Consider the following 17,029-nt stretch of genomic DNA (forward strand, 5'->3'; position numbering starts at 1 on the left):
GAGTTGGTATCCCTGGCTAAGAGAAGGGCACCTCACAATTCAGCTCTGGTTTTGCTCAGAGGACAAATTCAGTAATGGAGGCCTCCTTGCTATGGAGACTGTTTAATCCACATGATGCTAAAAATGGAGTAACACTCTTTTTGCTTCGTTAGATGTGATGAGTAGCACCAGATTGAAAGGGGACGAAATTAGCTCATGACAAGGATGGGTTTGTTTGCTGCGCCCTGGCAGGCATCGGGTTTCACTCTTGAAATTTTGCATTGGTTTACTGCTGACAGAGCTGATGTCTTTGATGAAGTTTAACTTGTGTATAATGGTGGACAGGTATTGCTTCACATTTCCTTCAAAGGAAGGAATGAACCTTCAGTGATTCCTGGTACAAACTTTGTTTTCACTTTTGCGTATAGCCCGATGGCAGGGTTTCCTCATAACAGACATTTCTGTGTTGTCAAGATGTGTGGTGATTCTGGTAGTGTAAGAGGCTCACTGTGTTAGACGTCTTGGAAATGGATTTTTTGTGGTTGTAAATTCTAGTCTTGAAAGTGAAGCTAAAGGATGACTATCCTGCCTTTTGTACAGCCAGGAAATTTGGATTTCCGTGTGCCTCGTAACCACTTCAGCCATTTTGTGCAATTTTTATAATTTATAAAATGGCCCTCAGTAGAGTACATGTTTTCACAAAAGGTTTTGAAGTCTCCTCAGGGCTCCCGAAGGATCATTGCTGTGGCAGGAAAATGCTTTCTCTGACATGTTGGAGATGGAATGTTAAGGGCATGAATGATACTATACCACCATCAGCTTAGTTGCATGTACCAAGCACCTAAATCCTGCTCTCTTAAACAGCCTGGGCTCAAGCCATTTTGCACGCAAAGCATTTGTCAGATGTGAACTGCAGTTGACATGCAGTTGACAGCCCCACAGGCAAGTGTAATTCTTCTCTGTAAACTCATAGCTTCAGAGTTGCTTACTCTCGAGATATGTTTGGAACCAATTATTTTTTTTTTTTGAAAAAGCATGAACTTTCTCATACAGACCAGAGCTCGGGCAAGCCACACAGGGAACTGCAGTTCAGTCTGGGCTGTCCTAGCCCTGCACCAAGACCTGTTTGCCTTGCTTTTTCTCACACACTATTTTATGTCACAGTAGCCGCTTCTCAGCAGCGTGGCACAAGGAGTGACTGCAGCCTGTTGGCACACCTTCACCATATGGGTGGAGAGCACTGTGCTGGCGTTCCAGCATGGTTAAAGCCCTGCACTGCAATTCGTAGGGCAGCAAGGCGTGTAGGAGAGCACACTGAGCCAGAGCACAGTAGATCATGTCGTATAACCCCCTTTTCAGACAGACTGTTCTCCAGGGGCTGCAGTGAGCTGGGGTTGGCTGGGCCAGCTGATTGATTTGGGTCAGTGTTTAGCCTGAAGAAGGTTCGTCTCAGAGATGGCACCCAGCACAGCCAGGCTTTCCCTTCTGCAAACTGCCCCAGTATTTGCTGATCTGAGAGCTTGCCTGAGCTCCTCGGGGGCACAAAGCCATCCCGTGTCCTAGCTGGGGGGGGGGCGGTCCCTTGCCTGTTTCCTTTAAGCCCCATAGCCCTGGCCTCCAGCTCCCAGCACTGCCCCCCCATTTCAGCATCTGTGTAAATGTCGTCCCCAGTGTCAGCGGGGCAGAGGGAGCTTGACCAGCAATTCTTTGTCGTGTGCAGCCTGACAAGGAGGGAAGTCAGGGTGGAGTGGGTTAAGGTGATGATTTTTAGGCCTTGATAATTATGTCTGCTCAAGACATTCCTACAGTTTGTCCCTGTGGTAGGGGGGCAGGGAGGCCTTGAACACCAGCACTGGCCAGGCTGGAAATGGAGCTCTGTTGCGCTCTCAGCATTGCTCTGTGGGTATCGCCGTCCAGTGCCGCTAGCTGTGTGAGGCTTCGGCATGCTGGGACCAAGCAGAATGTCTGTACCCCTGCATTTATTACTTTTTGGAAGTGGGTGGAGGAGGCAGGATTTGCCCATCAGCAGGAACTGGTCCAGCCTGGCACCATGACTGGCTGTGCTGCTTTACAGAGGCTTCTGGCTTTTCCTCCCACCCGGGCACGTGGGAGATGGGAGCACTCCCAGGTGAAGCCAAGGCATGAGCAGGTTGAAGGGGGCTTGCACTGCTGCCTGCTCCCTGCCACTGCTCTGCGGGCTCTTTCTCGTGCTGTACATCTTGCCGTGCACTGAAACCAAAGCCAGCTCCCTGGGTTTTCGGTTTACAGGGCAGGTAGGCGTGATATGTTTTGAGGATTGCCTTTTCAGACAGGAATTTGAGATCAAAAGTTACTAGAGCTGGGCAGTATTTTTTAGCAAGTAATGGTAACTTGTGAGAAAACAAAGGGGTTTTTTATGGGGGACTGCATTTATGTATGTACTTGGGCCATCTTCAGCAGAGAGTTTTGGCCCCCAAAAATTAAAACAGAGGGAAATAGTTGGAAAATGTTTCATTTCAACATGTCTTTACTTTTCAATATGAAGTGACCTAAATAAAAGGTTAACAAAAAATAAATGTGTTCGGTAATTTCTGAAATGAAACAGTTGGTTTCAGATAAATCATTCTGGGATGACCTCAAATGACATTTTTCAGCTTGCTCGAGAAGAAAAATGTATCTCAGATGTTCCCTGACCAGTTCTCCCCCTTGCCTGCCTTCTATTTCACAACTGCTCCCTACTTTTCCCCTGATGAGTTCCCAGCTCATCATGATCTCCATCGTACTGCAGCCTTCCTTGCTGTCCTTCAGCCTGAGGAAGACCAAGGCCCAGGTCTGGGGACTCGTCCTGTCCCTGGCTGCACAACAGCAGCGCCTCAGGACTCCTGTTGGATTTTATGGTGTAATTCAGACGCACTCTCCAGCCCTTGGCCCTGGGCAGAGTGCTGTTTATATTGTATACTTAAAATGCTATATTTATATTGTGTACTTAAAACGCTATTTATTTTAGTGAAGCCCAGGTTCCCACTGCTGTGTTCCCATTGCCTTTCCCTCCTCCCTCGACCAGGACGAGCTCTGTGAATCCCAGTGACTCTCCCCTCCTTAGGCTTAGGCTGACGCTTTTTGGTCTCCTTGGGCACTTTAGGCTTAGGCTGACGCTTGTTGGTCTCCTCAGGCAGGCCAGACCAGCCACCTCTGCGGGGAATAACGGACTGACCTTGCTGAGCGTGGTGCACAGCAGTGCTGTTGGGGCTGGAAGCGCTCCGCTCCCACCCATGTTTTTGCTGTTTGTCTCAACTAAACCCTCACTGTTTTGAATTCCCACTCTAGGAAGCTGCAGGGCAGACAGCCAGCCTGAGTCCCGCAGCCTCCCCACGGATGGGGTGCAGAGGATGGTCCTGGATCTTAATGGTGCATAGCCAGAGCTGCAGCTTCCAGCCAGCATTTGAGAGTGGCGTGTTACTGTTTCCTGCAACTTCTGGGGAAAACAACCGGCTCCGTTGGTACTGCTGGGTCAGCGCTGCTCGCATCGGCTCCAGGTTACGAAGGGTGAACGTCTTCTCGACTCCAAAGGGGTGCTGTGCTAGCAGCCACAGCAGGTACCTTTGCGTTTCTCCTCCTGCCCGTCCCGGGACCACCATGCTCGCGATGGTGTGGGCACGGGGAAGGTGGTGCCGGGAAGAAGGCTCCTCAGCTGGCGCGACCTCTGTGGATGAGCAAGGCCAGATCCCTTCTCCGCCCTGCCCGGGAGGCCTCGGGTGCTGCGCGGAGACGGGCGCTCGCGCGCGGCGTGCAGCCGGCCGTTCCAGGCCGCGGCGGGAGCAGCCCGCGCCGAAGCCTCTGCGCGGGCCCGCCCCACGCCGCGTGCTGGCCCCTCGCGGCTCCTTGCGCCGACGGCCTCCACCTCACGCGTGCCGTGAGCGCCCGCCGCCGCGGGGGGGCGCCCGCGCGCCGCGGCCTTGGCAGGAGGGGGCGCGGCCGCCATCTTCCTCGCGTGGGGCGGTGCGGGGGCGCGGCGGCGCCCGTGGCGTGAGCGGGCCGTGCGCGGCTGAGCGGCGCGGGGGAGACGGGAGCCGCCTCCCGTCCCCCCATGTGTGTTCTGTAGTCGTGTGCATACGCGGCGATCTGAGTCATCGCTGACTCCCCTCCTGCGACAGCGTGTCTACGTGTGTAAGTACGTCGTATAGAGTGACATTTATGGATGGGTCTGTAAAAATAGGCAGTACATAATATAGATGGCTAGAGAGGGGGACCATATTTAAGGGTCGGTGTGTGTACACGCATATACATGTATGTATATATAATACCTGTAGCTAGAGTCTATGTATGTTACATAAAGATCTCTATATAAGGGTCTCCTATGTCTTTGTATATACATATATATAATGTGCGAAGTGCTATATAAGTTGCTTGCACGCTCTCTCCTATACATAAAAAGTACATAACATATATACTAAATGTATATAACATATATAGCATATAAAACATACACACACACATAGCTGTATCTACATATATAGATATATTAAAAATATATGGCTGGATAGAGATTGTGTTACAAGGATCTCTATATGTATACATAGAGTTATGCATTTGTATGAGGGACTATATGAAAATATTTTTATATATATACATATACTCAGCTAAACGTATAAAATGGAGTTATATAGTTATAGAAGGGTGTCTGTTTTTCCCTCCTGTTATATAGGGGGGGTGTATAAAAATATTTTGTATAGTAAAATATTTTATGTATTAATGTATAAAAATACGTAAAATATTTTATGTATTAAAATATTTTCATTTACTGTAGAATTTACATATTTTTCATATGTATGGCTAGAGAGAATTGCAGTGACTAGTGTTCAGTAAGCTGTGTTCGTGATGTCCGGGCAGGAAGCGTGGCTAACCAGCACCTGCGTAACTCGCCGTATCCATCAGGAGGGGGTGTTGGCTCCTTACAGATACGGGACAAGGGAGACACGACACACTGCACTGTCAAGAGCAAACGCGAGCAGCAGAAAGGCCGGCGGCCTGCTTTTGCGGAGGGGAGGCAGGAGTCGCTCCCATAGCAGAGGCTAAGTACAGCTAAGTCCTGTTTCATGACATCATATGCTAGTGACATCTGGCCCATGGAGCCATACAGATGAAGTCTCGCTGACGCTGCAGACGATCGAGGCTGGCGTACCTTCAGCCAGCCCCCACGCTCTTTCTCAGATGGCACCAGCAAATCCTGTAGGAAAAGCTGCAGTCACACATTCCGTTGGTATTTATAACTTTTATTATTTGCAATACTTTAGGTCCAAGTTTCAAACTGCAATATTTTTACACTCAAGACACAGTCATGCACAATCCATATTTCAATTTTCTATTGCTTCAACCACAATTTAAAATAACTTAATATTGGAAACAAAACCCAAAATCTTAAAAAAAAAAAGATGCTGAGGTCAGTAAGATGGATCCATGCCATCAGCACATTTACAAAGTAAATAACTTAGTTCTCTCTTTAAAAAGATCAGTTACCTCTTAATCCAAAGTTACAGAAGGTTTTTCACTACACATTTGTTTTTTATCTTTTATCTTTTTTTTCCTGTTTTTTCTTTTTTTTAAACAGATAACATGTCCTAAAAAAGGAATGTACAGCAAAATGAGATACATTTCTGATAAACAATGAAAATGTAGGCTCCTCCTCCTTTACTTTTGTCTGGATACCCTGAAGAAAAAAAAAAAATCTAGCAGACACCAGCATAGGTGTAAACTGGTTGCTTCGGACTAAACTGGAGTTTAGCGTTGGTTACATCCTGATCCAGTCAAGAGTTGCAGAGTTCTTTTGCAGATCTTCCCGAAAGGTATGTCTGTACGCACAGCATCTGCAGTGCGGGCGCAGCACCGGTGGTGCACCAGAGTAACTCCCAGCATGGCCACTGAATTTGGGCTCTGCCCAAGCAGGAGGCGTTCTCTTCACTGGGTACTACGGTGGATGCAGTCCGTTGCTGCTAGTTCCCATCTAGAGCAGCTCCCCTTCCACTTGCTTACCTGCTAAGGCAGATACCGGCGGCTTATGAGAGTCGCACTTCAAGAGCTGAGAGGCTTTTTTTCCGCTGTTGCTGTGCTACAGACTGATTTAGCAGCATTGCTTAACACTAATATAAACAGTGTGACAAAAAGCAATTGCCTTTGTGCACCTTAAGATCAAAGGTCAAAAATCTCAGCAGACATGCATGTAGGAGACGTGCATGCTTCATGTTTGCTGTGTTGATCTGCTTCTGACCTGGGCAGCTTTGCATGATGGAGAGTAAGAGCAGTGGGCGGCTCCCTTCCACCCACTCAGCCAAGGGACACCTCTGCCCCTGGGGCTCAGGGCATTATCAGCAGCTGTGTATTGAGCAACCAGTTCTCCTGTTGTTGAGGCCAACCACCAGACTCTGACTTCAAAGGGAGTAGCAGCAGTGCCTGTATCTGATGCCCAAGTCTATGGCTGGGCTGGACAAATGACACGCACAACATGCAGCAGCAAAAGGACCTGACTTTAAAAACAACCACCTGCCATTACTCCCTCATGTCTGCAACAGTGTCACACCAGCCTGAGGCACCTGGGAGCCCTCAGTGCAAGTATGGACTTCAGCTGACAGGCCCTGGGCTCTTGGAGGTTATGCACAGAATGGAGGTGCTAACTCCCTCTCCAGACCAAGCTTACAGATCAAAAGGCTGCTGTAAACAGGCAGCTAGAAGGGCAGAGAAATGAGGCTCTCAAGCCAGTTACACAGTCTTGGTTAGCAGCCACCAAGCACAGGAAGAACAGAGGGCACAGAAAGAGGGACAGAATCAGTCAAGCATAGAGACGGGAAAAAGCAAGACCTGTGAGAGGTAACATGCTGCTGAGTTTCTCTCTTTAGGAAAACTCTGTTTCAAGCCCCTGAAAGGAGTGAAGGACAGAAAGGAGCGATACACAAACAATGCTTATATTCTCAGTTCTTGCACTTCCTCCCTCAGTGTTGCAGAAGAAATGTGATTAACTGTATTCTTCTCTCTGACTGGTCTCGTTTAGCCTAAGCGGTTGAAGCCTTAGGCCGAAAGCTGACTGAGAGTGAACTGTTTGATAAAACTAATGCTGCTAACGCAGAACTAGCTGAATCCGGCAGATAGAACCATGGAATTGTTTAGGTTGGAAAAGACCTTGAAGATCATCAAGTCCAACTGTTGACCTAGCACTGCCAAGTCCACCACTAAACCATGTCCCTAAGCACCAGGTCTACACATCTTTGAAATACCTCCAGGGATGGTGACTCCACCACTTCCTTGTGCAGCCTGTTCCAATGCTTGACAACCCTTTTGGTGAAGAAATGTTTCCTAATATCTAATCTAACCCCTCCCCCGGTGCAACTTGAGGCCATTTCCTCTTGTCCCGTTGCTTGTTACCTGGGAGAAGACACCAACACCCACCTTTCAGCCTCCTTTCAGGGAATTGTAGAGACCAATAATGTCTCCCCTCAGCCTCTTCTTCTCCAGGCTAAACAACCCCAGTGCCCTCAGCCACTCCCCATGAGACATGTTCTCCAGCCCCCTCACCAGCTTTGTTGCCCTTCTCTGGACACGCTCCAGCACCTCAACGTCCTTGGAGTGAGGGGCCCAACACTGAACACAGCATTCGAGGTGCGGCCTCACCAGTGCCGAGTACAGGGGCACAATCACTTCCCTACTCCTGCTGGCCACACTATGTCTGATAACAAGCCAGGATGCTGTTGGCCTTCTTGGCCACCTGGGCACGCTGCTGGCTTATACTCAGCCAGTGGTTGACCAACACCCCCAGGTCCTTTTCCATCAAATAGGAGCAGAATGAAGACAAGGACCGAGACAATTCCAAGAGGACGAAGTAACTTCAGAAGCTGGCCAGCCCAGCAACAGTGAAAACCACTAAGGAATCAAGAGACCACTAACCAGCATTAAGTGGTTGGACTTGGGGATCAGGTGATGAGTATAATTGAGAGGCATGAATTGGGGTAGGGGTCCTTCTCTGGAGGCACCCAGCTCAAGCTGTCACATGAGAACTAATAACAGAGGAAGTGGAAATCTTCACTCAGACCTTAACCAGTGGGATCCTAGGGTCAGACCCCGTTACGGTGGCCGGCACGCGTAAACCCATAATATGAGAGATTTGTTACTCAAAGGTGTGTGTGCATGTGCCCAACAGCTCTTCTGACTTGCACTCACGCCTGCCAGCTCAGGCCACTGCGCCCAACTGCAGTCCTTTTGACTTTGTACGTAAGCTGGGCAATGCAAATGTTGCTAGCAAGCCTCCCAGAAGCTGAGTGTGATCCCTCAGCAGCTGTGGACATGGTGCCACTCAATTGGAGCAGGAGGCACCTGACACACACGTGATGAATCTGATGTGTGGTCTGCTGGGAAACTGCCCAATGCAAAGCCACTGTGCTCACAGGTTATTAAAACAATTAGCAATTTTCCATATTACCAACTTCAACTAATGATGTCACCCCCAGTTTCCTCAGTAAGGGTCAGATTCTAGCAGAACGCAAGTGCTTGCTTGGGAGAATTGCTAAGCAGCAAGAACAAAGTTTGCAGGCTCGTGCCCACATGGAAGCCCAAAGGGCACCCATGAAGAGCATGTAAGCACCCCTCCTTCTCTTTCCTATACTACCATTTCTTTTTTTGAGATGGCTCTTGTCACCAAAGGTGCACGCAACCATTGGTGGGCTCAGGCCAGTGATGGTTTAGACACATGGTGCACACCTAGGATTACGGCAGTCGGCTCTAAACCGCATCCAGAGGATGTGTAAGCAGGGTTCTGCAAGCTTCAGCCAGAAAAAGAAATTACGCTGTCAGCTCAAGGACAGACAGAAGGAAAGAGAAGTTCTAAAGATCCCTGAATTGCACATCACACTCAAACCTTGGATGGTTTCTGTCGAAACACAAAGGTTGTCCTTTGCCTGCTTCCTGAAAACTGGGGGCTAAAATTAAAGATATTTACCTGGCCAGGGGAGACAGAACAATAAAAAAAATTAAAAAACTAAAAAAAGAGAAGTTGAACACTTACTTACATTTATGGCTCTTCATCAGCATGCCTCATCACTCATCATTAAGTTGCCACACATCTGCACATGAATGAACAACAGTCCACCGGGAAGGTGTGTGGACCACTTAACTTGGTAACATTGACACAGCAAAGCTGGCATTAGCGTGCATGCCCTGGAGGGCAAGCAAAGAAACACTGGTCTTCAATGGTAGGTGTTACAGAGCTCGCTCTGGCTCTTTGCTCACTGGGTTTGCTCAGGACTGGACTAAGAAGTACATGCATTTACATGCCCACTGTGAAGAATATTCACTAGCCACACCAATGACTGTATACTGGAAATAACTGCCATACAGACAACAGCGTGTGGTGACATTTCCTACAGCTAGAGGACAGGAGACAGGTACTTACTTCCCTTCTTGTGGTGACTGGAATGTGCTTCATTTTCAGTGGCAGGACATGGGGGGAGACTGATCGAAAGACCTGCTGAGGTGCCGCCATTGGCCTCAAAGAAACTCAGCACAAACAGCTAAAAGAAAATACTTGGGTTCATTTGTGTGTAGTGCAAGTTGGCCAACCCGTAGCCAAAGATGGAGAATAAACACCCACATATTTACAAAAGCAATAGACACAAGAAGTGAGAATACAACCCCAGCCAGAGTTTTGTGATCAAACCCTGAGAGCACTGTATGATCCACTCCCGTGAAGGCTCCCAGCAGTGCATGCAGGAGCTGTGTGGAATTTTACATAGGTATGGTTATTTCCCGCCCCTCCCCCCCTTTTTTTTTTCTTTTTTCTTAAACAAACAAACTTTTCTGTGCTTCTCAAACTTCCCTGACTTTACTGCTGTTATACTTGTGCCCCAAAACACCTTAAGACCACAGCAAGCTATCAGGTCATTTTCACCCATCTTCAGTGCAGGGATGGGAATCATAGTCAAGCTCTGGATAGGGTTTTTTACTGTTTAACAGATTTAAAAATGAAGACAATTAACCAATCTTTTAAAACCCTGGAAAGAAAGTGTTTGAAACCTATTTACGTATGCATTTTGCAACAGAAACAGCCTATTTCTAATACTTCCAAAAACATATATAACTAATTGCTTAATCTGAGGATAGCAGAAGACCCAAGATGGTTCCAGAGATTTTCTAGTATTCATCTCTCCTTTCTGCAAGGTTAGTGCTATTGTCAACCCTAACATACCATGGGAGCCTGTAAATAATGTACAAGACTTGCCCCTCTCAGGACTGTGGTTTTTTGTTTGTTGAGGGTTTTGGGGTTTTTTTTTTAATATATTAATATACCTCTTCCACATTTCCTATTAGAATTGGGAGGATATAAATGCAGTGCCATCTTCCAGTATCTAGTGACTGAGAATTTAGTGCTACAGACTGTCTCAAGCACAGAGCCACAGGGAGGTGTGTTTCCCTGCATGTCAGACAGTCTCAGATGAGCAATGACAGTCCATGTGGAAAACAGCCACTGGCAGAGATTATTTCTGTTGAATCCTGTCACCTCCCAGGAAAATTTTTTTTGGAAGAAAAATCTCTAGATTTGCTGATACAAAGAAAAATAAATAGTATTTAATAAATTAAAAAGTAAGGCCTCTTATTACAGCAGCTGTCTTTAAAAAGCCAGTGCCAATAATATTCTGTATGCTGGGGCATACACTGGTCAAAAAAAAAAAAAAGCTACCATTTGATTTTCCTGTTTTTCATATCTGTTACCTTCCAGGAAGTTGTGGAGGTGTTGTTTATTGTTGTTGTGGGGTTTTTTTGAAAGTAGAGATACTGAAATACTTACAGGCAAAGAAAATAAATAGGAAAAAACGCAATCAAGCAGCACAGTCTGTCAACATAAGTATTTATATCGCATGTCCAGCAGAGACATGCCATAAAAAAGTACTTTCCTTCTAAAGGACGGCTGTCTGTTCCTTTGTGGGTAGGAAAAAATAAAAGCTATACTGGAAACAGAAACTGTCACTTGATTCTTCATTTCTTACATGGAATACAAACATGTTTCATTCAGATGAATGCTTTGCTTTACAAATTGAGGGCAGCCCATCTCATGCCCGAATTACTCTCTCTCAAGAAGGTCTCTTCCCCCAGACAGAGCTTGAGCTGACAGAGAAAAATAGGACCTCACAAAAGAAACAAAATCTTTTGAATAGAATACATTAGAATCATTTAGGTTGGAAAAGACCTTGAAGATCATCAAGTCCAACCTTTAACCTAGCACTGCCAAGTCCACCACTAAACCACATCCCTAAGCACCATGGCTTTGAAATACCTCCAGGGATGGTGACTCCACCAACCTCCCCGAGCAGCCTGTTCAAAGCTTGACAACCCTTTTGGTGAAGAAATGTTTCCTAATAGCCAATCTAAACCTCCCCTGGCACAACTTGAGGCCATTTCCTCTTGTCCTATTGCTTGTTACCTGGGAGAAGATACCAACACCCACCTCACTGCAGCCTCCTTTCAGGGAGTTGTAGAGAGCGATAAGGTCTCCCCTCAGCCTCCTCTTCTCCAGACTAAACAGCTCCAGTTCCCTCTGACACTCCTCATGAGACTTGTGCTCCAGATCCCTCACCAGTTTCGTTGCTCTTCTCTGGACACACTCCAGCACCTCAGTGTCCTTCTTGTAGTGAGGGGCCCAAAACTGAACACAGGATTCGAGGTGTGGCCTCACCAGTGCTGAGTACAGGGGCATGATCACTTTCCTACTCCTGCTGGCCACACTATGTCTGATACAAGCCAGCATGCTGTTGGCTGCCTTGGCCACCTGGGCACACTGCTGGCTCATACTCAGCCAGTGGTTGACCAACACCCCCAGGTCCTTTGCTGCTGCACAGCTCTCCAGCCACTCTTCCCCAAGCCTGTAGCGTTGCCTGGGGTTGTGGTGACCTAAGTGCAGGACCTGGCACTGAGCCTTGTTGACCCTTATAGAGTTGGCCTTGTCCCATTGATCCAGCCTGTCCAGATCCCTCTGCAGAGCCTTCCTGCCCTCGAGCAGATCAACATTCCCACCCAACTTGGTGTCATCTGCAAACTTACTGAGGGTGCACTCAATCTCCTCGTCCAGATAATAAAGATATTAAACAGAACTGGCACCAATATTGAGTCCTGGGGAACACCACTTGTGACCAGCCGCCAACTGGATTTAACTCCGTTCACAATAACTCTCTGGGCTCAGCCATCCAGCCAGTTCTTTACCCAGTGAAGAGTACAGCCGTCCAAGCCATAAGCTGCCAGTTTCTCCAGGAGAATGCTGTGGGAAGTGGTGTCAAAGGCTTTACTAAAGTCAGGTAGACAACATCCACAGACTTTCCCTCATCCACTAAGCAGGTCACCTTAGTCAAGCAGGACCTGCCTTTTATAAACCCATGCTGACTGGGTCAACCTGATCGCCTGGTTGTCTTGTATGTGCCATGTGATGGCACTGAAGATGATCTGCTCCATAACCTTCTCTAGCACCGAGGTCAGGCTGGCAGGCCTGTAGTTCCCTGGATCCTCCTTCCAGCCCTTCTTGCAGATGGGAGTCAAATTTGCTAACCTCCTGTCAACTGGGACCTCCCTGGTTAGCCAGGACTGCTGATAAATGATTGAAAGTGGCCTGGTGAGTCCTTCTGCCAAGTCCCTTAGCACCCTTGGGTGGATCCCATCCGGCCCATTAGACCTGTGTTTGTTTAAGTGGTGTAGCAGGTCACTAACCATTTCCCCTTGGATTATGGGGGCTTCATTCTGCACCCTATCCCTGTCTTCCAGCTCAGGGGACTGCGTACCTGGAAAACAATGGGTCTTACTATGAAAGACTAAGGCAAAGGCGGCATTAAGTACTTAAGCTTTTTTCTCATCCTTTGTCACTGTGTTTCCCCCCACATCCAATAAAGGATGGAGATTCTCCTTAGCCCTCCTTTTGTTGCTTACGTATTTATAGAAACATTTTTTATTGTCTTTTATGGCAGTAGCCAGATTAAGTTCTAGTTGGGTTTTGTACCTTCGAATTTTCTCCCTGCATAACCTCACAACATCCCTGTGGTCCTCCTGAGCTGCCTGCCCCTTCTTCTAAAGGTCATAAACTCTTTTTTTCCCTCTGAGTTCCAGTCAAAGCTCTCTGTTCAGCCAGGCTGGTGGTCTTCCCCACCAGCTCATCTTTAGGCACGTGGGGACAGCCTGCTCTTGCATCTAAGATTTCCTTCTTGAAGAAGGTCCAGCCTTCCTGGACTCCTTTGCCCTTCAGGACTGCCCCGAAATGGACTCCGTCAACCAAGCTCCTAAACAGGCCAAAGTCTGCCCTCTGGAAGTCTAAGGTAGCAGTTCTGCTGGCCCTGCAGGCTCCTGACTTCTCCAAGAATCGAAAACTCTACCATTTCATTATCGCTATGCCCAAGATGGCCTCCAACCATCACATCACCCACAAGTCCTTCTCTGTTCACAAACAACAGGTCCAGTGGGGAGCCTTCCCTAGTTAACTTCCTGACACAGCTGGTGAGGGAGCCATCTTCCACATGCTCCAGGAATCTCCTGGACTGTTTCCTCTCGGCTGTATTGTATTTCCAGCAGGTATCTGCTAAGTTGAAGTTCCCTGTGAGAACAAGGGCTAGCGATCGTGAGACTTCTCCCAGCTGCTTATAGAATATTTTGTTGCTCTTCATCCTGGTTGGGTGGTCTATAGCAGACTCCCACAATGCTATCTGCCTTGTTGGCCTTTCACCTGATTCTCACCCATAAACGCTCAGCCCTATCGTCACTATCATTAAGTTCTAGACAGTCAAATCGCTCCCTAACCTACAGGGCTACCCCACCACCTCTCTGTCCTTGCCTATCACTTCTGATGAGTACAAACTCTTTATTAAAAAAAAAAAAAAAAAGTATAAAAGCCATCCATTGCAGCACTTCAGTTGTGCAAGTCATCCCACCATGCTTCTGTGACGGCAACAATCTCATTTTCCTGCTGCACAGTGGCTTCTAGCTCCTCCTGTTTGTTGCCCATGCTTCATGCATTGGTGTAGATGCACTTCAGCTGGGATACTGATCCCGCCACCTTTTTGGCAGAAGCCCCAATTCCTACATGAGCATTCTCAGGCGCTTCCATGGTTTCTAACACATCAACAGCCCTTGCGTCTTTGCAGTCGCAGAGCTCTCCATCCACTACCTCCACTGAGATGGCAGACCAAAGGACCTCACTAGCACATCATCCCTCAAACACTGGCATGTCACCCCCAGGTGTATCTCTAGCGAGTATGCTTTTATCCCTTTCCCCCTTCAAATCTAGTTTAAAGCTCTTTCAGTGAGCCCTGATAACTCCTGTGCAAAGATCCTTTTCCCCTCTTTGAGACACGTGTAACCCATCTGTCGCCAGCAGGCCTGGTGTTGTATAAACAGACCCATGACCAAAAAACCCAAAATTCTGCTGGTGACAGCAGGCTCAGAGCCAGGTATTCATCTGCTGGCTCTTCCTGTTTCTTCCCCCATCATCCCCTGCAACTGGAAGGATAGAGGAGAACATTACTTGTGCTCCTGATCCCTTGACTGGTTGTCCCCACGCCCTGAAGCCTCTCTTGATTGCCTTCAGAATTCTTGCTGCAACTTCATCATTGCCTACCTGAAAAATCAGTAATAGATAGTAATCTGAGGGCTGTACCAGGGTAGGAAGGTTTCTCTTCACATCTTTAACCCAGGTCCCAGGGAAGCACAGCCCGTGGCCCGACACCTTGGGGGCAGCACTTTCCCACCGGAGCTCACTCTGGGAAGCTGCATTGGTCATGGCAGGTGCAGAGCTTAGGCCATGGCTTTCTGCCTGGTGGAAACCATTGCTCCCCGGTCGAGCTGGCAGAGTTTCAGTGCCCTTCCTGCGCAAATTGCCACACCATGCCCTGTTTGCTCGCCTTGTTCGCTAGTGTTCCGCAGGGGCTTCTTTTATACGTGGGGTGGGGCTTGGCCACCATTGCTCCTGGCCCCACCCAGGTCTCCTCAACCGCCATCGCCCCAGCTGCGGGCTCCCGGCAGCTCTCTTGGCTCCCCTGAGCTTCCCCTGGTTCAGGGAACCGGAGCTGCTTGCCTTGGCATGTTATCTGGGCATCTGAAAAATCAGACCTGTCGTGCTCCCCAGGAAATCGGGAACGGTTAGTTTGTACTTCGCTGTGGTAACTCAAGGAGCATTGCCTCCGCCAAAGACACTGGCACGGACAGAGTGAGCGAGGGGAGGCGAGTTGGCGGTATTAGTGACAGCTGCAGCACAAAGACTGGAACTAAGTAAGAAGCCAAAGCCAAACAAGCTAACAGCCTAATTCAAGTACCAGCCCAAACATCCTTCATTCCTACCAGCAAAACATGAACGTGGTTAGTACCTTAAAGGCTACTTAGCCCTTTGCAGGACCAGGCCTAGACATGAAGATCTACAGCAGCAAGCTGGTTTACTTTTTTTTTTTTTTGCTCACTGGGTGGGTGTTGCTTCAATTGCTGTTTTGAAGGTCTTTGGTTAGTCGTACTACTAAAATACAGCAACAAATACTCCATGCAAATGCTTTTTCTGAGTGAAGCCACATTGCGTCTTTCTTTCAGAAATGAATAAATAAAACACAAATTGCATACTTAAACTCTTCTGCTCCCTTATGAATCAGTTGACTAGTCAAGCACAATCCTCAGTCACACCTAGGATTCCATCTCTCCCAGCAACTCAGAGCTGCATTCAGCAGTGCTTGCTATACACAGGACAGCAGAAAGCAGGCTGGCTTGATGCCTCTAAATATTTCCACAGTCCACTCTGCATTCCACGTTTGCTTTTGCTCAGTGCAGAACTCCAGGTTTTAATGCACTTCCAAAGCCGTCTACTGCACTGGCTCACGCATAACTGAACCGCGGAAGCTGTCACTCAGTCGCATCGGCCTCGGTTTCCACAGCAGAACTCGCGTGCCTAAAGGACACTCACCTGCGCGGCAGCCCGGCTCCCTCCCCCTCTGCCGAGAGTGGCGCAGATGCTACTAACCTCTCCCAGGAGCTACAAGATGACCAGGAGAGTAGGCATCCTCCAAAGTGACAACACTCAGCTCTGTTTTGCCCTTCTCTACTCCTGCACAGACTCAAGATGGCTAATCCCACAGGTCTGCGCATTTCACAGCATGCCTACGATTCACCTCGGGAGCAGCCCGCTGCCAGCTGGGCTCTGGTACGGATGATGAGTCTGGTCCCAGGAAGAGGCAAGCACCCAGTGCCCGCCTGCTGCCGCTCGCCGCTACAAGTGCCGCCTTCCAGCCCGGGTCTGTGGATGCTGAGGCTGCTCTGTGCTCTGCAAGGGCTCTGCTGGGGCTCAGCACCAGGCAAGGCTGGGCCCGCTCTCACCTCACATTCCTCTGACAGCTTTGCATCAGACAAGCCCTTTCTAAGCGCATCAACTGATCCTTCTGCTTTTTCATTTCAGTAAGACTCTCATCCAGGCAAACAGATTACAATTAGTTATACAAATCAAATTGTCAAGAACCAAAACACTATATATTCACAGTTGAAAGCCTGTATCTCAACAGGATGTTTTGTCTGCCCCACTCTTGATTTGTTTTTGGTTGGAAATGCAATTTCACTTTCCTCCTCATCTAGAAGTACCATGACTGGGAAAATACCAGCGAGTTGGTGGTATTCAAAAGGCAGTGCAGTCTGGAGTTTGTGAATGAAGGAGACCCTTCTCCAATTCCAAAGCATACTAAAAAAACAAAAACATAAAAGGGACTTTCCATCTTTAAGAAACAACTGACAGTTTAAAAGTGAATGTACAGCTTATTCACAGGTGAGAAGGAAGGGAACCTTCCAGCTGAATTTGCTTTACCTTGGAAATGGCTGAGGCAGGCAAGCATTTTCAGTAATTACCTCTCTGTCTTAAGCCCTGTTTCATCTTAAAAATAAATTAAGGAGCCAGAAAGCAGGAAGAGGACAAATGATAATTCTTTACTCCTTGAGGGACTGGGTTGTTCTCCCTCCTACCACCATGACTGTGACTGTTGGTTTGTTCATCCATCCATCTGTCCTGCAGCACAAGAGTTGAGGTTTTACAGAGTTT

The sequence above is a fragment of the Phaethon aethereus genome (genome assembly GCF_964289735.1).
Source record: "Phaethon aethereus genome assembly, chromosome: 10".
NCBI lineage: Eukaryota > Metazoa > Chordata > Aves > Phaethontiformes > Phaethontidae > Phaethon > Phaethon aethereus.